This window comes from Eptesicus fuscus, chromosome 10 (assembly GCF_027574615.1).
Source record: "Eptesicus fuscus isolate TK198812 chromosome 10, DD_ASM_mEF_20220401, whole genome shotgun sequence".
Classification (NCBI taxonomy): Eukaryota; Metazoa; Chordata; class Mammalia; order Chiroptera; family Vespertilionidae; genus Eptesicus; species Eptesicus fuscus.
Window position 1 is genome coordinate 13,526,609 of NC_072482.1, and position 19,758 is coordinate 13,546,366.

Sequence of the window (19,758 nt, forward strand, 5' to 3'; positions counted from 1 at the left end):
GCCTCACTTTTCCACTGAGGAGTGAGGCAAGGCAGGGCAGCTTCAGCCCTGAGCCAGGAGTGGGGCGGAGGGGCCAGACCGAAGGGAAGGAGGGCGTGGAGAGACCCTCCCCTCCTGGTCAGGGGTGACACCCTGCGGCTCTGGGGTTGCCATGAGTATTGGTGGAATGAATGAGTCAATGATCAGGACCAGAACACAAGGCTGGTCTTCTCTCTCTGCCCCCAAACACTGGGAGTCTCGGTGTGAAGGAGGAGGCTATACGTCCACCCTTGTACACACATGTGGGCTCCGGGCAGAAAACCCTGAGGCCTGGGCAGGGCTGCCTGTCCCGCTGCTCCCAGCCTAGTCCAGCTTACATCTGGGGGGCCTGCCATGGAGGCCTCAGGGGTGTCTGTCTCAGAAGCCCCCCAGGACTACCCTCCTGCGGATCAGGATTTTATGGGGAAAGCTTTGTGGCACAGGGATGGGCCGGACCCCTAGACGGAGACAGGGAGAGGAAGGCCTTCCTGGGAGCTCCATCTCCGGGGAGGCAGCAGGAAGATGGCTTCTGGAGAAATAAATCGGCAGGGAGGCTGTTGGCCTATCAGTTCGCTTTTGGCTCCAGAAGAATCGCCACCCCCACCCAGGGCTCTCTGCTCCACCCCCTGCACTCCCCTCCCAGCGGCTCCTCCTTTGCTCCTCTCCACCCGGCTTGAGACAGAAAGGGTGGTCCCTGGGGTGGGAACTGTGTGGGAGACAGACACCCTCGAAGCATCCTCCCAGCGGAGCCGGCTGCCAGGTCACAGGCCTTGTCTGCACGAGCACATCCACACAGGGTCGCACACACACAAGTGTGACAGGGGTCACGGCTCCCAGTCACGGGGCGGCCGCTGATTGGGTAAGGGTTCCTGGGGCGGGGGCTGTGAGGCCCAGCGGAGGGAGCTGGCTTGTCAGGACAAGCCCCCATGGGACTGGGGGTGGGGGGCTGACCTGGCTGCAGTCCCATGACCCCAAGCTGCCCTCTGGGAACTGCTGACTGTTCAGCAATAAACACCTCAAGGCTATTAATATCACCCTCTATCTGGCAGCCACAGAACTGATAATACTTGGTCACTTCTGGCCCAGCCTAGCCTGACCGCCCGGGTTCAAATCTCAGCTGCTCATCCTGAGTTCCCGACGTCCAAAACCCGAACCCAAAACAAGGCCCCAACCCAGTCAGCTTCTAAACTGTGTCTTAGGACAAAATTAGCCGTTTGAGCCTCAGTTGTCATCTGTTAAACAGGTACCACGTTACCTGAGGCTCAGACCCGCGTGGCTGGGCTTAGGGTGGTGACTGGCATGTAGTAAGTGCCCCCAGAAGGCCAGCTATTGTGTCTGTTGTGACGGGGCGCAGGGTGGCAGGAAGAGGGGACTGGGAAGCAGATAGAGCTGGGCTCTACATTCGACGCCAGCAGTTTTCTGGCTCTGTGACCCCGGGAACGTTGCTTGACCTCTCTCGGCCTCACGGTCGTGATCTGTAACAGGGGCACGATAACACCTCCCTCCCAGGTGTGAATGTGGATTAAACCAGACCATGAATATGAAGCGATTGCCACCTAGGAGGGGCTCAATAAACATAGCACTTGTTGAGCGAACGGATGGATGAACGTTAGTCACATCCCTCCGTCAGGGTCCCCGAGGGCTGGGACAGATCCCCTCTCAGCCTGGGTGCTCCCTGAGGATGGGGGTGCAACTCTGGGCTTGTTTCCTGGAGACGGATCTACAGAACCCAAAAGAGGCTCCGCATTTGGGATGGTTTATTCCCTTGGTCGGTGTGGAATGTGGAGGGAGCCAGTCTAGAAACCCACAGGGCCAGAAAGAAAGAGCTTTCCCTTTCCCCGTAGCGAGGCGGTGCGGGCAAGGCCAGGGCCCAGCACTGCGCCCCCTCCTCAGCCTGGGGAAGCGAACGTGGTCGCCCACAAAAGCTGTACGAGCTCAGGGAATGCCCTCCTGGGGAGGCCGGTGGGATCACCCACTTTTCTTCTGGCTGCAGCCACCCCAGCCACACCCCTGGCACTGCCCGGCTCTAGCGGTCACACTAAAAGCCAAAACTGTGTGTGTGTGGGTGTGTGTGTTGAGGGGTTCAGGAAGGAAGGAGGCAGAAGAGACACGAGGGTGGGGGAAGAGCGCAGCTCAGTGCTGGTAAACCCTCCCCCAGACTTCGGAGAAACTGCCCCCAGATGCCGGTGGTTTGCCAGGCCCAGCCGTTGGCGTTTGCCTAACAGGAAGTGTCCCTGGAGTTGTCTTATCTTGACTGGTCTGGTTCGGCTGCCGAGAAGGGGCACAGGAAGCCACCCACTTCCCTGCCCATCACCACCGCATGCCACTCCAAAGCCCATTTATTCCTGGCCTGCCCCCGCCCAGCCAGACTTCCTGGGGGACGAGGAGGTGGCTGCCCAAGCTGGGGGTACCTGTGGGACTGCCCTCTGGAGGCTGAGGGGTCCCAGGGCTCTCATGTCCACCCCGCCCTCGCCCCCCTGACGGGTACCTGGCACCTGGTCTGAGCTACTCGGGTTGTCTGTTAGCACTGCATGGGCCTCTGGGCCCCCTGGCCAGCCTGACCTCCTTGGGTCTGAGGAGGGCACGTCCTGGAGCAGGGTTGCCAGGTAGAGCTAATAACAATACAGGATCACCCCGTTGACTTTTCATCGCTCGTCTGAAACTCACGTTGAACTGGGCATCTTGTACTTACTCTGGCGATCCGCGGCGGGAGTGGCTGCACCTTCCTCTCAGGTGATTCCTTCAGGGGCGCGGGTGCTTCTCGCTGCTCTGACCACGCGTCCCATCGTGATAGGCCCCTGTTCGGGCTGTGTCCTCATGTCTGCCTGCAGCCCAGGTGCGAATTAGGCGTGCTCTGTGGGCAGCCGCGGGGTCTCCCCTCAGACCGGGAGCCCCCCTTTCTCCGCTCCTTGCTGTGGGAACCATTCTCGGGAGGACTTGGATGCTGACCTCAAGCCTGACCTTTCCCATAGGTTCGATATAATAAAAAAATTTTTTTTTGTTAATCCTCACCGGAGGATTTTTTTTTTCCATTGATTTTTCTAGAGAGAGTGGAAGGGAGGGGAAGAGACACACAGAGAGAAACATGGATGTGAGAGAGACACATCCATTGGTTGCCTCCCGCATGTGCCAGAGCCTGCAACCGAGGTACATGCTCTTGATTGGGAATCAAACCTGTGACTCTTCAGTCTGAGGGCCGACGCTCTAACCACTGAGTAAAACTGGCTAGGGCTCCATTTGGTTTTTAGAGCCAGGAGATCCGGAAGGTCCTGCTGGGCAGCTGGCATTCAGCTCATAAAAAATTATATATATATATATATATTTGATTTCAGAGAGGAAGGGAGAGAGAGAGAGAAACATCAATGATGAGAGAGAATCATGGATTGGCTGCCACCTGCACGCAAATACTGGGGATTGAGCCTGGAACCCGAGCTTGTGTCCTGACTGGGAATCGAACCGTGACCTCCTGGTTCATAGGTCGATGCTCAACCAGGCACATCTCATCTTTTCTGACATCAGCCAGTGGTAATCTCCCCAGCCTTGTTTTTGCAGGCAATTATTTCGGAAGCCACCTGAGCTCTGTCACGGTGACCGTGGGCAGGCGGTGCCTCCTCTGCGCCTCGGTGTGCCCCTCTGTACCACGGCAGAGTATCTAGCCTGCTGATCTAGGAGCAGTATTTTCCCAACGGCAAGTGAGGGGCTATCAGTGGGTCATGACCTCGGTTCGCGGTTTGCAACTGACATTGTGCTTTTCCTTAAATACGAAAAGGAACAGGGCAGGAAACATTCAGAGAGGCCACACGCAGCAAGGGGAAGTGTTGTTTCCTGACACTCTTGGTGCGTGTGTGTGTGTGCGTGTGTGTGTGTGTGTGTGTGTGAGCGCGCATATGTGTGCAGGGGTCACAGGGTAGGATACTTGGGTTCGCGTGGGTGATGGTAAACCAAAAAGTCAGGAGGACAGGATCTTAGAGGCTGTGACAGAGAGTGGAGGGCAGCGGAAGGCCCTGAAGAGGGTATCTGCTACTGCTCCACCTCATGGACGCCGGCCCACCCGCAGCCCCTCTCTGGGGCTCTTCTTCGCTCTCTGAGGCCTCGCTTCCTGCCCTGCCTCTGTGGGCCTGACCCCCTCCCATTCCCGAGGCCAGGCCCCTCCTAAGGGAGAGCCTCAGGGGCTCATCTGCTTCCCCGGCCGGCCGCTCCAACAGAAGGTGCTGGGACCCTCAGCCTGGCAGCGCCCAGTCTGCCCGCTGCCCGCTGCCCGGCTCTGCCCGCAGTAACAGTGTATTGGGAAACCGAAGCTCTGGCCAAGTGGAGAAACACTGCTCCCTCCCTGCTTTCCCAACTGCCCTCCACCCTGCAGGCTCCTGCTCATTAACCCCTTCCTGGCTGTGGGTCTGGGGTGTGTGTGTGTGACAGACAGAGGGCAAGGGCTGGGCAAGCTCTGCTGTGTCACCTGACACACCGCAGACTCACTGCCCCGTCTTTCCTCTGGGAAATAAGGTCCCGGAGCGCCCAGCATTCCCAGGAGGACTTGGGGGTAAGGCAGATAGAAGGCGGGAAAGGCCTGTAGAGAATATTTAGACGTGCATCACTGCTTCCCTCTGCCTCTCGCTGTGGATGCCGGCATCCTGGGGCCCAACTCACGTCTAGGAAAACAGGCAGACAGGGAAGCTGGCCCCGGAGTTGGGTCAGGCTCATTCAGGGAGGGGAACATTTGGTTTTGGTTTGAAATAAAACGTTGGAACCCAAAGTTCTTGATCTGTGAGGCTCTCAGTCTGAGGGAGACACAGTCCTGCCCTCAGGGAGCCCCAGTGTGAGGGGGACACGGCCTGCCCTCAGGGAGCCCCAGTGTGAGGGGGACACAGCCCTGTTCTCAGGGAGCCCCAGTCTGAGGGGGACACAGCCCTGTCCTCAGGGAGCCCCAGTCTGAGGGGGACACAGTCCTGCCCTCAGGGAGCCCCAGTCTGAGGGGACACAGCCCTGTCCTCAGGGAGCCCCAGTCTGAGGGGGACACGGCCCTGTCCTCAGGGAGCCCCAGTCTGAGGGGGACACAGCCCTGTCCTCAGGGAGCCCCAGTCTGAGGGGGACATGGCCCTGTCCTCAGGGAGCCCCAGTCTGAGGGGGACACAGCTCTGTCCTCAGGGAGCCCCAGTCTGAGGGGGACACAGCCCTGCCCTCAGGGAGCCCCAGTGTGAGGGGGACACAGTCCTGTCCTCAGGGAGCCCCAGTGTGAAGGGGACACAGTCCTGTCCTCAGGGAGCCCCAGTGTGAGGGGAGTCTGTGGAGACCCTCCCTTGCATTGGTGTTGCTGCGCGAGGCCCTGGAGGTCCTGAGCCGCGGGTTTGGGGAAGAGTCTGCCGGGCAGTGCCATCCTTTTCTCTGTGGTGTTGCCCGTGGCCTTCAGTGCAGTGTGGGCAGATCCCAGGAACGAGCCCCCCCCACCCCCGCCATGCCCACCGTCTCCGTCCCAGCTGCCCCTTCACGGACTGACCACAGCTGCCGCCACCGCACTCACGTCTGTGCTTAGATGAGGGGCTGGAAAGGCCCTGCTGCTGCTCCACCTCGTGGACGCCGGCCCACCCGGCCCCTCTCCAGGCTCTTCGCTCCCCGAGGCCTGGCTTCCTGCCCTGCCTCTGGGGGCCTGACCCCCCCCCCCCCCATTCCCGAGGCCAGGTCCTGAGGTGTGGTAGTTTTAATCTTAACCTGCTATTTGGCTTCTGTATTCACTCGCTTGCTAAAATAATAGAAGAGTTATTTTGATTTTCTGAACTTACGTATGATTGAATAGCCCTTTGGTGACAGTTTGAATGTCCCATTGATTGTGATCTCACTGGTCATCGGAACACATTCCTCTGGGACCCAAGACAGCTCAATTATCCTAAATTGTCTCAGTAGCTACAGATAACTGAGTTCCGGTTGACTCAGTGGTCCCAGAATCCGGACAGCACAATTATTCTAAATTGTCCAGGTGGTCCCAGATCATGATAACGAGTTTCCGTTGATTCAGTGATTCGTAGATAACTAAGTTGCTCAGATTCTGCTTCTGTGAAAATGCTTTTTTCGCGAAACAGGTTCCTCATTCCAGACCCAAAGATGTAATCAATACTTTTGTGATTTTCTGCCAATAGAAGCCAGGCGTGGCAAGCTGTTCGGGGCTTCGAGGTCTGGAGCGCTTTGCCCCTCGTCAGCCGCCGGCTCTTTAATAAATGACTCCATAATTTGACTTTTTTTGAAGCGTCCTTTTTGAGATTCGGGGTACATCACAACAGTCCCTCCTAAGGGAGAGCCTCAGGGGCTCACCTGCTTCCCCGGCCACTCCAACAGAAGGTGCTGAGACCCTCAGCCTGGCAGCGGTCCCAGGTCAGAGCAGGAAAGAGGCCTAGAAAAGGGAGGATCCTTCCTGAGGTCAGAGCCGTGCTCTGGGCCAGATGGAGACTCGGGGATGTGGGGCCACGCGCACATGGATGAGTGGGAAGGCATCAGGAGGGGCGTGTGTGTGTGTGTGTGTGTGTGTGTGTGTGTGTGAAGCGGGAGGGATCCGGACAAGCCACCCCGGTCCTCTGAGCAGATGCGTGTCACAGGAGGGTGCTCTGTAAGGGGGTCTGGCTGTTTCCTTGTCTCAGTGCAGGGCGGAGGGGGAGGGGCAGGCCTGTCCCAGGGAGACTAGCAGGTCTCGTTCCATCTCCACGGGGAGTCCACGGCCCAGCCCTCCAGCGACCAAGGGCAGAGGGCGATGAATCACGGATGACTCAGGTGCTATAGGCCACAGCCACGAGTGGCACGTGAGCCTGTTACTACTGGACAGTCAGGTGACCCAGGAGGCTGACACGGCGAGTCCTTTCCCATCAGACAGGAAGCTCCTGGTCACAGCCTTGGAGCCAGGCCCCGGGGTGGGCTGACCAGGCCGCCCACCTCCCAGTATTCCTCCCCGCCGGCGCCGTGACCCGTGGGCTGGCTGAGTGGCCCTCAGTGGGCAAGGCTGGGCTGGGCTGAGCCCTCCCCGTGCCCCCGGAGGTGTGGGTTAGGGTCACTCTGCACGGGCAGGAGTTCTACCTGGCCCTTTGGAGCCAGCGTCCACCTGCACGGTGGCCTGGCCCTGCCCTTAGAGCCCAGTGTTGGAGCACGGACAGCCGGGTCTTCTTTGCCCGAGGCCGAGAGAACCAAGCACTGACCGGCTGCTTGGCTCCATGGCCTGGGCCGGAGGGGGAGACAGCCTGGGGCGTGGACCGTGTCCTGGGTTAGAATCTCCCCATGTGACCCGGAGCTGCACTGCTTTCTCTCGGGCCTCAGTCCCGCCCTCTGTACTACGAGGGGTTGTGTTGGACAGCTTGGGGGTTCCTTTAGCTTCTCTCCCAGTGTGTAGGCCCGCTCTCTTTCCCCCGTGCCTGCGGCGGGGATGGCTGAGGAGAGGATGCCCGCCTGGCAGGGCATGCCCAGGGCCCCTGTCCACCTGAAACACCCACTGATTACAGGCTGAGCAGCCAGGACCAGACGCTGTAATCCGCTCCCTCCCTCCTGCACGGGCCTCTGCGGTGTTTCCTTCTGCTTTTTACAACTGTTTTCTAAGAACCCTGGAGGGGAGCGGCCGTCATCTCCATGGGGTCAGGCTAGAGGCAAAAAGAGACGGGGAAGGAGGGAGATGAGGAGCGAGGAGGGTCAGTAGTGGGTGGGAGAAGAAGGGGAAGGAGGGACAGAGGATGAGGGGCAGAGAGGAGAGGTGGGGGAAGGAGAGGGGCAGAGAGGAGAGGTGGGGGAAGGTGAGGGGCAGAGAGGAGAGGTGGGGGAAGGAGAGAGAGGTGGCATCCGACAGCAGCAGGCTTTCCCCTGGTTGACAGAGTAAGGAAAAGGAGGGAAGAAGGGGGGCGTCCATCAGCTGCCGCTGCCCGGCTAAGGCTAAGACGCTCTTTCTAACAAAGACCCCCCTGACCTCACTGCCTAAAGTAGCAACCTCCTCCCCCGTCACTTTCTGTCCATTACGCCCTTTCATGAGGAAAGGGCGAGTCAGATCAAGTCACTTTTGGGCTCAGGTCCCCGCAATGGCTCCTCATTTTCCTCGGAGTAAAAGGGCCCAAGTCCTCACAGTGGCCTCCAGGGTTCTACACGATCCCTTCCCAGTCTGCTTGCCTCTCTGACATCCTTTGCAGCTCCTCTCCTTCCCACTCCTGCAGCCCACTGACCTCCTTGCTGGTTTTCAAACAGAGCAGGCCTGCTCTGTCCCAGGACTGTTCACAGCCTTCTCCTCTGCCTGGAATGGTATCTAGATGTCTGCGACTCACTCCCTCGCCGCCTTCAAGTTTTGCTCAGACATCAACTTCTTCCTGGGCCTGCCTTGAGCATCCTACGTAAAATGGCAATATTCTCCACCACGCTCACCCCTCTCACCCTGCTCTATCTTTCTTCTGAACACCGACCCCTTTCTAACGTCCTCACATTCTAAAAGGCATTTATTTATTCAGCATGTGCATTGTGCATTGTCTGTCTCCCTTCACTGGAATTAAGTTCCACAAGGGCAGACTTCTTTGTCTGCTTGTTCACTAATGTATCTGAAGTCCCTGGAACAGCACCCAACACATAGTAGGTGCTCCATTTGTTGAGTGAGTGACTAGCACCTATCCCTGTTGGAGAGATCTTTTCTCTCTCTCTGCCTCTATTACTCACCTACTCCCAACTCACCCATCCACCTCCCTGGTTACAATCTGATTCCCTACCCAGAGGAACAGCTCTGTGGGGGCTGGGCCTTGTCTGTCTGTTCACTGGTGTGCTCCCAGCACCTGTCTGCAGAGTAGGCAATCGTGAATATTGTCAGCTGGATGGAAGGGACCTGAGGCAGAGACCAGGGAGAGTAGGAAGGCAGGACAGCAACAAAGAACAGGCCTATCAAGGGGGGTTCATGAGGAAGAGGATGGGAGGGTGTCCACTGGTCACTCCAAGGCTCCTGGGATCCTCCAATCCGGGCAAGAGATGTGCTATTCCAGGTCTGTTACACATGCACATATACATATACACATCCACAATCCACATCCACAGATCCATAATCCACATCCACAATCCACACATCCACATATACACACATCCACAATCCACACATCCACATATACACACATCCACATATACACACATCCACATATACACACATCCACATATACCCACATCCACACATCCACATCCACGGATGCACAATCCACATATACACACATCCATACATCCACATCCACACATCCACATATACATATACACATCCACATCCACAGATCCACAATCCACATATCCACACATCCACACATCCACATCCACAGATCCACAATCCACATATCCACACATCTATACATCCACATCCACATATACACATCCACAATCCACATCCACAGATCCATAATCCACATATACACACATCCACATATACACAACCACACATCCACATCCACAGATCCACAATCCACATCCACACATCCACACATCCACATATACACACATCCACATATACACACATCCACATCCACACATCCACATATACACACATCCACATATACACATCCACACATCCACATCCACAGATCCACAATCCACATCCACACATCCACACATCCACATATACACACATCCACATATACACACATCCACATCCACACATCCACATATACACACATCCACATCCACACATCCACATATACACACATCCACATATACACATCCACACATCCACATCCACAGATCCACAATCCACATCCACACATCCACATATACACACATCCACATATACACACATCCACATCCACACATCCACATATACACACATCCACATCCACACATCCACATATACACACATCCACATATACACACATCCATACATCCACATACACAGATCCACGTATCTACATATATACACACACACATCCACATATACACACACCCACATAGCCACAATCCACATATCCACACATCCACAATCCACATATACACACATCCATATCTACACATCCACACATCCAAATATATAGTACACACATCCAAATACACACATTCACACATCCATGCATTCATATATATATACATCCACACATATACACATCCACATACAATACATACATCCACACATTCACACATCCATACACACACATCCATATATACACATCCACACACACATGCACACATGCATGTATACATGTGCATATGCACACACACATGCATATACATACATATGCACACACACACTCCAGATGGTCGCACATCAGTGTACTGAGCAGAGGGAAGGAAGGCTGGACACTGTACTGTCGGGGTGAGGTGGCGTCAGGCTAACCCACGGAGGGCTTCCGGAGGAGGAAATCACCTGGCAGCTTCGGACAGAAGTAACGTCGGACCACGTGGACGGGCTGGGATGGGGAGAGAGAGAAGGATGTGCCTGGGGTCAGCAGAGGCCCAGGAGAGGGGCAGGAGAGGGGCAGGAGTGAGCCTGAGCCCGAGAGAGGCAGGAGTGGGTCAAGGCCCCAAGGGCTGGGCTTGGGGTCCAGAGGTGCCTCACAGAACAGAGTGGAAGGACAAGGCTGGGTTACCCCACGGGAACCCCGAGAGGAGGAATGTGCCGTGTTTCCCTCCGGTTTAGGCCCAGAGGAGGCGGTCAGTGTCGCGCTGTGACCGGGAGGCTCGTTTTCCTCGGGATGTGGCACCCAGAGTGGCTTTTGTATGTGGTTCAAGCTGACACTTTTTTCCAATACAAAGAAACTCTTGACTTTTAAAAAAGAACCATGCCAAAATCAATAATGGCTGTTGGGAAAACGTGGAGATGGAACGAGAGAGTGATCAAGAAGAGTTAAAGAACCGCCAAGGCCGGGCGTGAGCGCAGCCTGTCCAGACGCTCTTGCCTTTCCCCGGGGGCGAGGCCTGCCCATGGTGTGCCTGAGCCCAAGAAGGAAAGCAGTTTTGAAATTCTACTCGTGATTGAGACACTGCTGGCCATTTTGGCCCCTTTCAGAGCCTGGCCTCTGCTCTCCCCACCCGGTGTCACAACCTCCTTTGGGTTCTTCCACAGGCTCTATCTTCCGTTGTGATAGGGACACTCTTATATCGCACATTCATGTGGGACAGCTGTTGTGGGCAAAGGACACTGAGAATGCTTCCTGATACACAACTTGGAACCCTCGGCTTCCCCTGTAACTTGTTCCTTTCCTGTACCTGCAGGTGGTACCACCCCTGGTGCGGCCCAAAGCCTGCCATTTGTATTGGACCAGCGCTTGGGCTCGATCCCCTCCCCCCCCCCCGCCCACCCCCCCAAATCTATCGGCAGCTCCCGGGCCTGTTCAACTTCGAAAATATTTCCATCCCTTGCTCCTCTCTCCCCACCCACTGGCCTGGCCTCTGTGACTGTCTTGCTCCCCGCCAGCCCCTCCAATCTTGCCCCACTCAGCAGCCGGGATGAGCTTTGAGGCAATGACGTCATGCATAACGTGCAAGGATCCCGCTGCCTCTGCTCAAACCCTCGTCGCACGCAGCGTAAAGCACGTCCTCCTCACCTGCCCCCTGACCACCTCTTCCACGTCCTCGAGAGCTTCTCTCACCCCCTGCACACACTGATCTGTCCGCTCCTGAACATATCATCTTCATGTCTGTCTTAGGGACTCTGCCCCGATGTTTCCTCCTCCCGGAACATTCTGACTTTGCGTGGATGCCTCCTATGTACCTTTTGGGACTCAGCGCAAATGTCACCTCCTCCGGGAAGCCTTCCTTGAGTACCCCCTCCTCCACAGTTATATCACCAAGCTGTTCAAATATCACCCTGTTTATTTTCTTTATGGTATTTATCTCTAGCTAAACTAGCTTCATTTATGTTCCTCTCAGATTCCACTGGGTGATTTACCACTACATGCCCATGTCTAAAGCTTAGGGTTCAATACAAATCTGTTGAATGAATAAATGAATGAATGAATGCTACAACTTGGCCTTTGCTGAGCTTCTAGAGATTTTGCAACCTCTCTTACGCAACCAGGAGCTTGATAACCTGTTTGTACCCTCATTCCAAGGATTTTAAGCTTGCTCGGTCAATGAAGTGACAGCTCATCCATTCTTGGCAGCCCACCCCCGTCAGAGGACACAGAACACACATGAGGACCTGGGGCTGAGCTGATTCATGCAACCTGGCTCCTGTGCTGATTATCTATGACTTCAAGCAAGTACATAGGCCTTTTGTGGTTTGTATTCCTCATCTGGTAAGAGGAATGTACAGATGGTCTCTAAGATTGGGTTTGACTTTCAAGGACCAGAGTGGAATGAACGAGGCCAGGGGGTTTAGTGGGTTGAGAGGAAATGGGTGGGGGCAAGGGAGAGGGTGGTGAGCAGTTTGGAGGGGGCTTTCTTTTCAGCGCCTTAAAGATTGGCTTTGGGGAACCCTTTGGGCAAGGTTTGCTCTTCGAAGTTCGGGGTTTGCCTCTTGTCCTGTTCTGCTCCCCTGAGACTGGGGCCACGCGCTGAGAACTGTGACAGCCCCTGTCTCTTTTTCTGCTGTCATGTGGCAAGTGTTCCCTGCCTGGGGCTAACGGACCCCCTGCAATTGCCCGCACAGACCTGGGGGTATGCAGGTGAATGTATTTTGGGGAGAGAAAGTCCTTGCTGTCATTGCTTTCTCCAAGGCCCCTTAAAGTTTAGGGACCCAGATTTAGAACACCTAGCCAAACTGAGAAGATGAGGGACAGTTTCCTTATCAGTAAAACTAGAAGTTGGGGTGACCTCTCGTAACATCCAGCACTGAGTGTTCTAAATAATAATGCCTAATGTGTCACGCACACGATCTCTGTCTCCTCCCCCTTTTAGGTGATAAAGCCAAGGTGATGAGGTTTGCTGACTTGCTCGAGGTAAGTGGCCGAGTGTGCCCCAAATTTGACTGCTGGCTGAGACATTCCAGGGCTTCCCTTGTACTGCCCAGCAGCGTCTCGCACAGGGAGGTCCCTAGGGTTCTCCCGCCGCCAGTCTGCCCCGAGGCAAGCGAAGAGAAGGGAGCAGAGGACGAGGTGGTGGAGGCAGAGGTCATGCCCAGGTGGAAACCGCAGCTCCTTCCAGCAAATCCAGGAGGCCTCCTGGAGAAGGGGGCATTTGGGGAACTCTAGCTGGGCTGTGGGGGGGAGAGGGGAGGCATTCCCAGGTAGCCGATAGCATCCCTTCTGGTGGGTTCTCAGGTATTTACAGCCTCCTTGGATGACTGGAATGCAGGTGTGTGCTCTCTATCGGACTTTGGGCCCTGCTTCAGGCCTCTGGCTGGAGAGACTTTTTGGAATGTGCCCCATGCCTTCCAGGGCCACCTTTGGCCTCACCTGCTATTTACCCTCCTCTTCCTCCCCTCCTGCCCCCACCCCCTCCCCCTTGACAGCCTGAACCAGTGCCAGGAAATTGTTGGTCAAAGGTGAGGTCACCAAGAACGTGGAGAAATAACAGGCCCTCATCAACCTTGTTTACCTGCCAGTACCTGTGGCCTCATAAGGTTCCTTGGCCCCTTTTCATTACCTGAGCCTCCTGCTCCCTTAGAAGCTCAGATCCGCTGGGCAGATTTTGGTGGGGACTTCAATATTGACACTCCCAAGAGAGTCCCAACTCCTCCAGTTTCTGGTACATGGTCCATACGTCTATTAGGTCACATCTCAGACTGCATGGTCACCTGAGTTTTTTTATTTTTATTTGTTTGTAAGTGTATGGAAAGGTTTATTTAGAAAATTTTTTTTTTCAGTTTCTTTAAAAATAATCTTTAGGGGTGGGCATGTGCTCGGGGGTGGGGTGGCCGGGGAGAGGTCAAAGGAGACTTATGTAATACTTTCAACAATAAAGAATTTGAATTAAAAAGAATAAAAATACTTATTGTTGAAAGTATTACATATGTTCCCTTTTTACCCCATTGACCCCTTCTAGCCCCCTCTCCCCCCGCCGCCCCTCGTCACCTGAGCTTAGATGCTGGCTTCCCAGTGAGACTGTCAGCTGCCCAAGGGGAGGACTGTATTTATTTACCCGTGTATTCTCAGGGCCTGGCATTAACAATGTCTGTTTCAATGGATGGTTAAATGGGCGAATGGAACTATAGTTCAGAACTTACCTCTTTTAGGGACCCCCCTAGGATATCCTCTACCTGTTCTTATCACCCTCCCATTCCTATGTTTGGTCTGTCAGGCCTCTCCTGATTTCTCCTTGCTGTTGCTCTCAGGTTATTTCAGATGGGTATGTTCAATCACAGTGAACTCTGCCAAGTCAGAGACCATGCCCTCTAGTTCTCCCCTGTGGCCCTCTGACACCCACCACAAATGCCGTGCACACAGCAGGCCCCTAATCGATACTCACCAACTCACTGGCCTGTGGGATCTGGGCCGAAGAGGGGCCAGGAAAACCAGATTATTTCTCAGTTTTTTTTGGTGAAAGAGCTTGGGTCTGTCCTGGCCCAACCCGCACGTCATCACTCAGACCTGTGTACACCGCTGATACTGTAAAACCATCAACATTCATTCATTAATTCAGTCAAAAGCTGTTTGCCCAGGCCTTGGGCGTGCCAGGCACTGTGCATCCTCTGGCTCTCAGAGTCGGCGAGGTTTGGTGACTCGCCCAAGGCCACACAGCCTGTGAGGGGCAGAGTGGGCCCAGAACCCGGCTGCTGGCTGAGGCATTTAGGGGCTTCCCTGGTGCTGCCCAGCAGGGTCCCTAAGGTTCTCCCACCAGCCAGTCTGGGCCAAGGCAAGTGAAGAGAAGGGAAAGAGGAAGAGGAAGACGGGGCGGGAGGAAGAGGTTCCTGGCCTCAAGGAGGTGCAGACGATTGAGGGAGGCGGGATATTTACCAGAGAAGGCCTCAGCGCTGGAGCCGAATGTTGGGACGTCAGCGAATGCTTCCCCAAGGAGCTGGCACCTGAGACCCTGGAAAGATTCTTACACAGCCCTTCATCGGTGGAAGCCCTTTAAGAGAGCTTTGCCCATCTCTGTTAGCCCAAGACCTGCCTGTGACCTCCTGTGGTCCATCATCAGCACCAAGGGCTGCAGAGCCACAGGGCAATGACAGGGCCCATCACCAGCAGGCAGGCGTGCTAGGCTCAGAGAAGGGCAGAGACCCTCCCGAGGCCCTGCAGTAACTCTGGGCAGGGTGCTGGGCATGGAGGGATGTCCTTACCAGGGTTCCCCTTCTTGCACAATGACAGATGGCACTGAGAGGATGGCCCAGGCTAAGACACCTGCTGGGAGGAGGTGGGGTCTGAAAGAAGCCTCGCCGTCCGGGCAGAAGGATGCTCGGGCAGAAGGATGCTCGTGTGAGAGACTGTGACTCCTGGAGACCTGTGTGCACAGCAGAGCCCATTATTTACGGGCAGGGCAAGCCTATCAGAGACAGAGAGCGGGAAGAAGGCTGACTGGGCTGGACTTCCAACCCATGGACCTGCCTGGGCAGTCTCCCACACAGCTCCCAGGCCTTGTTTTCCCCAGTAGCTTAAGGGTACAAAGTCCAATGGGGTGATTTTGTCATCTCTTCCCAGGGCAGCCTTAAAGGGCCAGTGCCTCCTCCTGGGATTAATGATTGCCTGTTGGGTTGCCCATAGACCCAGATGTCCGTGTGTGTGAGGATGGGTGGGAGTTGGTGACAGAGGGGTGGCCGGGATGGGACTGGAAAGAGATCTGAGGAGGACAGGAGCTCCCTTGAATCTCCTCTCAGGGGCTGCATCCTCTTCTGGCTGGCCTCGGCCATGAGGAGGGACCAGTGTCTTTAAGGGCAAACAGCCCAGGGAACTTGTGAACCTAAAAGGGAGGGTAAAGTCCAGGGTGCTGCCCCCAGCTCTGACAGGAGAGCAGTTTGGGAGACAAAAAAAAAAAAAACACATGCCAGGCTTAGGTTAGGACTCCCACAGTAGGGGTGTCTATGGGGGAGGGGAGAGGGTCTCCTAGCCAAATGAGAGGGAGGGGCATGTCTGGGGACCTCAGGAGGTCACAGCTTGGTTAGGCTAGTCCCTGGGGCCCTTCCCTCAAGCCCCTGACACACTCATGTCCCACATACTTGGAAGGCGCCTTCGCGTCACCCAAAACCTCCAGTCCTTCTCTTCTCCATCTCTGTTCCATCCCCCTCCCCAGCCTTGTGGAGCAGAGTAATAAGTAATAATAATGGTAACAAGAGCCACTTTTTGTTGGGCCCTGGGCACAGTACATAGATTCACTTGTGCTCCTTACAAAAGCCCTGGAGAAGGGTACAGATTTCACCTCCATTTTTACCAGCGTAGAAAAGGAAGCCCCGAGAGCTTATGCAACCACTCACCATCCTACACAGAGCAAGGGGCAGAGTGGGACTCCACACCCCCAACCCCCGCCACAGTCTATCTATTGCGGGTGATGGGCTGTAACCCTGCTATTTCCCCTGCAGACTGGCTCAGCCAGGCCTCCAGAGACCTCTGAGATTTATCCACCCAGCCTCTTCTTCTTCTTCTTTTTTTTAAAAATATATTTTATTAATTTTTTTACAGAGAGGAAGAGAGAGGGATAGAGAGTTAGAAACATGGATGAGAGAGAAACATTGATCAGCTGCCTCTTGCACACCCCCTACTGGGGATGTGCCTGCAACCAAGGTACATGCCCTTGACCGGAATCGAACCCGGGACCTTTGAGTCCACAGGCCGATGCTCTATCCACTGAGCCAAACCGGTTTCAGCCACCCAGCCTCTTCTTTCCTCTCCCCCACTCCATGAGAATCCAGTCATCCTGAGCGCAGCCAGGCTGGATTCCTCTGTCACCATCTTGGGCACTGTGGCTGCAAGTGCCGGTGGCCTTCCTGCAGCCCAGGGGACAGGAGGAGGGGCTCGGGGGGCTTGCTGAGTAGGACCTGCCAGGAGGAGGTAGAGGGATGGATGGACAAGATGATTCAGGCATCAGAGCTGTGGAACGAGTTGGCCCTACTTCTGGGAAGACTTTATGTCAAGCTCACCCTCCCTTCCTGCTCTCGATTCACAGAGCTCTCATGAACACCTTTCTTTACTCAGGGGTTTAAGTCCTTTCACCAGATTCCTGTCTGTGGCTTTCAGCTGTTATCATCTGTCTCAAGTACCACATGCTCGCAGTTTATCCTTCCCCAAGTCCTTTGCACACACGGTTTCCTATGGGATCGGCAGAGCAGATTTTATTAATCCCACTGGACAGATGAGGAGACAGAGCCCTCAAGCCAGGAAGCCACACATCTAGGACCCACACTCAGCTCTTCCTGCGGCTACTTTCTCGGCTGCCTCTGCCCTGTCCCTGCCCCAATGAACCGGTCCCACCTCAGCCTGGCTGGCTTTGGAGTTACACTTTGTCCCTGGTTCTTTTACTTAACTTTTGTTTATTGTGGTAAAATACACGTTATATAAAATTTACGATCTTCACCACTTTAAAGTATACAGTGCAGTGGTATAAAGTACATTCATAGTCTTACATAACTGTCATCACCATCCATCCCCAGAACCTTTTATCTTGTCCAGTTGAAACTCAGTACCAATTAAACCACTCTTCATTACTCTTCCCTCTCCACCACAGCCCTTGAAAACCACCCTTCTACTTTGTCTCTACTCTAAATACCTCTCCTAAATGGAATCATGCAGTATTTGTCATTTTGTGACTGGCTTATTTCACTCAGCGCAATGTCTTCAAGGTGCATCTACATTGTAGTATATTGCAGAATTTCCTTCCTTTTTAAAACTTATTGATTGATTTTGAGAGAGAGAGAGATGGATGTCGATTTGTTGTTCCACTAATTTATGCATTGATTGTTTGATTCTTTTTTGGGGGGGAGGGTCCTGGATTTTATTTGTTTTAATTTTTTTAAACCTTTATTGTTGAAAATATTAAATGGGTCCTCCTTTCCCTCCCATAAAACTCTTCCAGCCTGCTCCCCATTGGTTGATTCTTGTATATGCCCTGACCAGGGACTGAACCCGAAACCCTGGCGCATCAGGACCACCCTCTAACAAACTGAATTACCTGGCCAGGGCAGACTCTCCTTCCTTTTAACGGCTGGATGATATTCCATTGTATGGATGTATCACAGTTTGCTTATCCTTTCATTTGTCAATGGACTCTTGGGTTGCTTCCTCCTTTTAGCTAGCTATTGTGAATGACGTACTATGAATATGAGAGCACAGGTCTCTCTTCAAGACCCTGCTGTGAATTCTTTGGGCTACATACCCAGAAGTAGACTTGCTGGATCATATGGTAGTTCTGTTTTTAATTTTTGAAGAATTGTCTTACTGTTTTCCAGAGCGGCTGCACCATTTTACATTCCTATCAACAGTGCACAAGGGTTCCAATTTCTCCATCTCCTTGTCAACACTTGTGATTTTCTGTGTTGTTTTTTTTGATAGCAGCATTTGTAATAGGTGTGAGGTGGTATCTTTGAGTAATTTTGATTTGCATTTCCCTAATGATTAGTGATGTTGAGCACCATTTCATGTGCTTATTGGCCATTTGTGTATCTTCCTTGGAGAAATATCTATTCAAGTCCTTTGCCCATTTTTAATCCTCTCCCGAGGATATTTTTCCATTGAGTTTTAGAGAGAGTGGAAGGGATGGGGAGAGACAGAGAGAAACATTGATGTGAGAGAGACACATTGATTGGTTGCCTCCTGCATGAACCCTGACCAGGGCTGGGGATTGAGCCTGCAACCAAGGTACCTGCCCTAGACCGGAATCAAACCTGGGACCCTTCAGTCTGTGGGCAGAAGCTCTATCCACTGAGCCAAACCAGCTAGAGCTTTTTTTTTTAAATTGTTGAGTTTTAGGAGTTCTTTATATATTCTAGATATTAATCCCTTATCAGATATATGACATAAATATCATTTTTATTTAGTGGGTTGCCTTTTAACTCTGTTGATAGAGTCTTTTAAAAAATCCTTACTATTTAAAAAATTTCATTAATATTATTGGAGTGACATTGATTAATAGGATTATATTGGCTTCAAGTATACAATTCTATAATACATCATCTCTATATTACATTGTGTGTTCACTACCAAAAGTCTAGTCTCTTTTCATCACCATCTATTAAGCCCCATTTCCCCTCTCCTGCCTCCCCATTTCCCTCTGTTAATCACTATACTGTTATCTGTGTCTGTAAGTTTTTGTTTGTTTGCTTGCTTGTTGCTTTTTGTTTTATATCCCACATGAGTGAAATCATATAGTCCTTGACTTTTTCCATCTGGTTTATTTCTCTTAGCGTGATATTCTCAAGATCCATCCATGTTGTCACAAATGACAATATTTCATCTTTTCTTATGGCTGAGTAGTATTCCATTGCGTATGTACCACATCTTTATCCAATCATCTGTCAAAGAACAGAGGGTGCACAAAGGGTTTAAAACGTTCATGAATGCCCATAGTTCTTGGTGCTGTCACTGTGGCCCTTTCACCTGGGTTCCAGTGTCACGTACCTTTGATGCCTCTTGACCTGTGTCTAAGCATTGATGGCCTGTTTACCTGGCTGGCCTCACCCGCCAGACAGAGGGAGCTCCCTGGAAGCCAGGCCCTGTCCCGGCTGAGGTCTGCACTCACTCCCAGCAGGTGCGTAGTGTGTGTTTGGTGAATGGGTGAAGACGACCTCAGTGGATAGCAGATGATTCTGGCTGGGGTGGGGTGGAGGGAGAGATGAGGAGCTCCCAGACATGGTGAATGGATTGGAGACAGCCTGCCACTGCCATAAAGGATGGGGAGAGTAAGATGGCAAGGAACCAGAGTGCCCAGTTCAAATCCTCTCTTGGCTGTGTGGCCTTGGGCAAGTTGCTT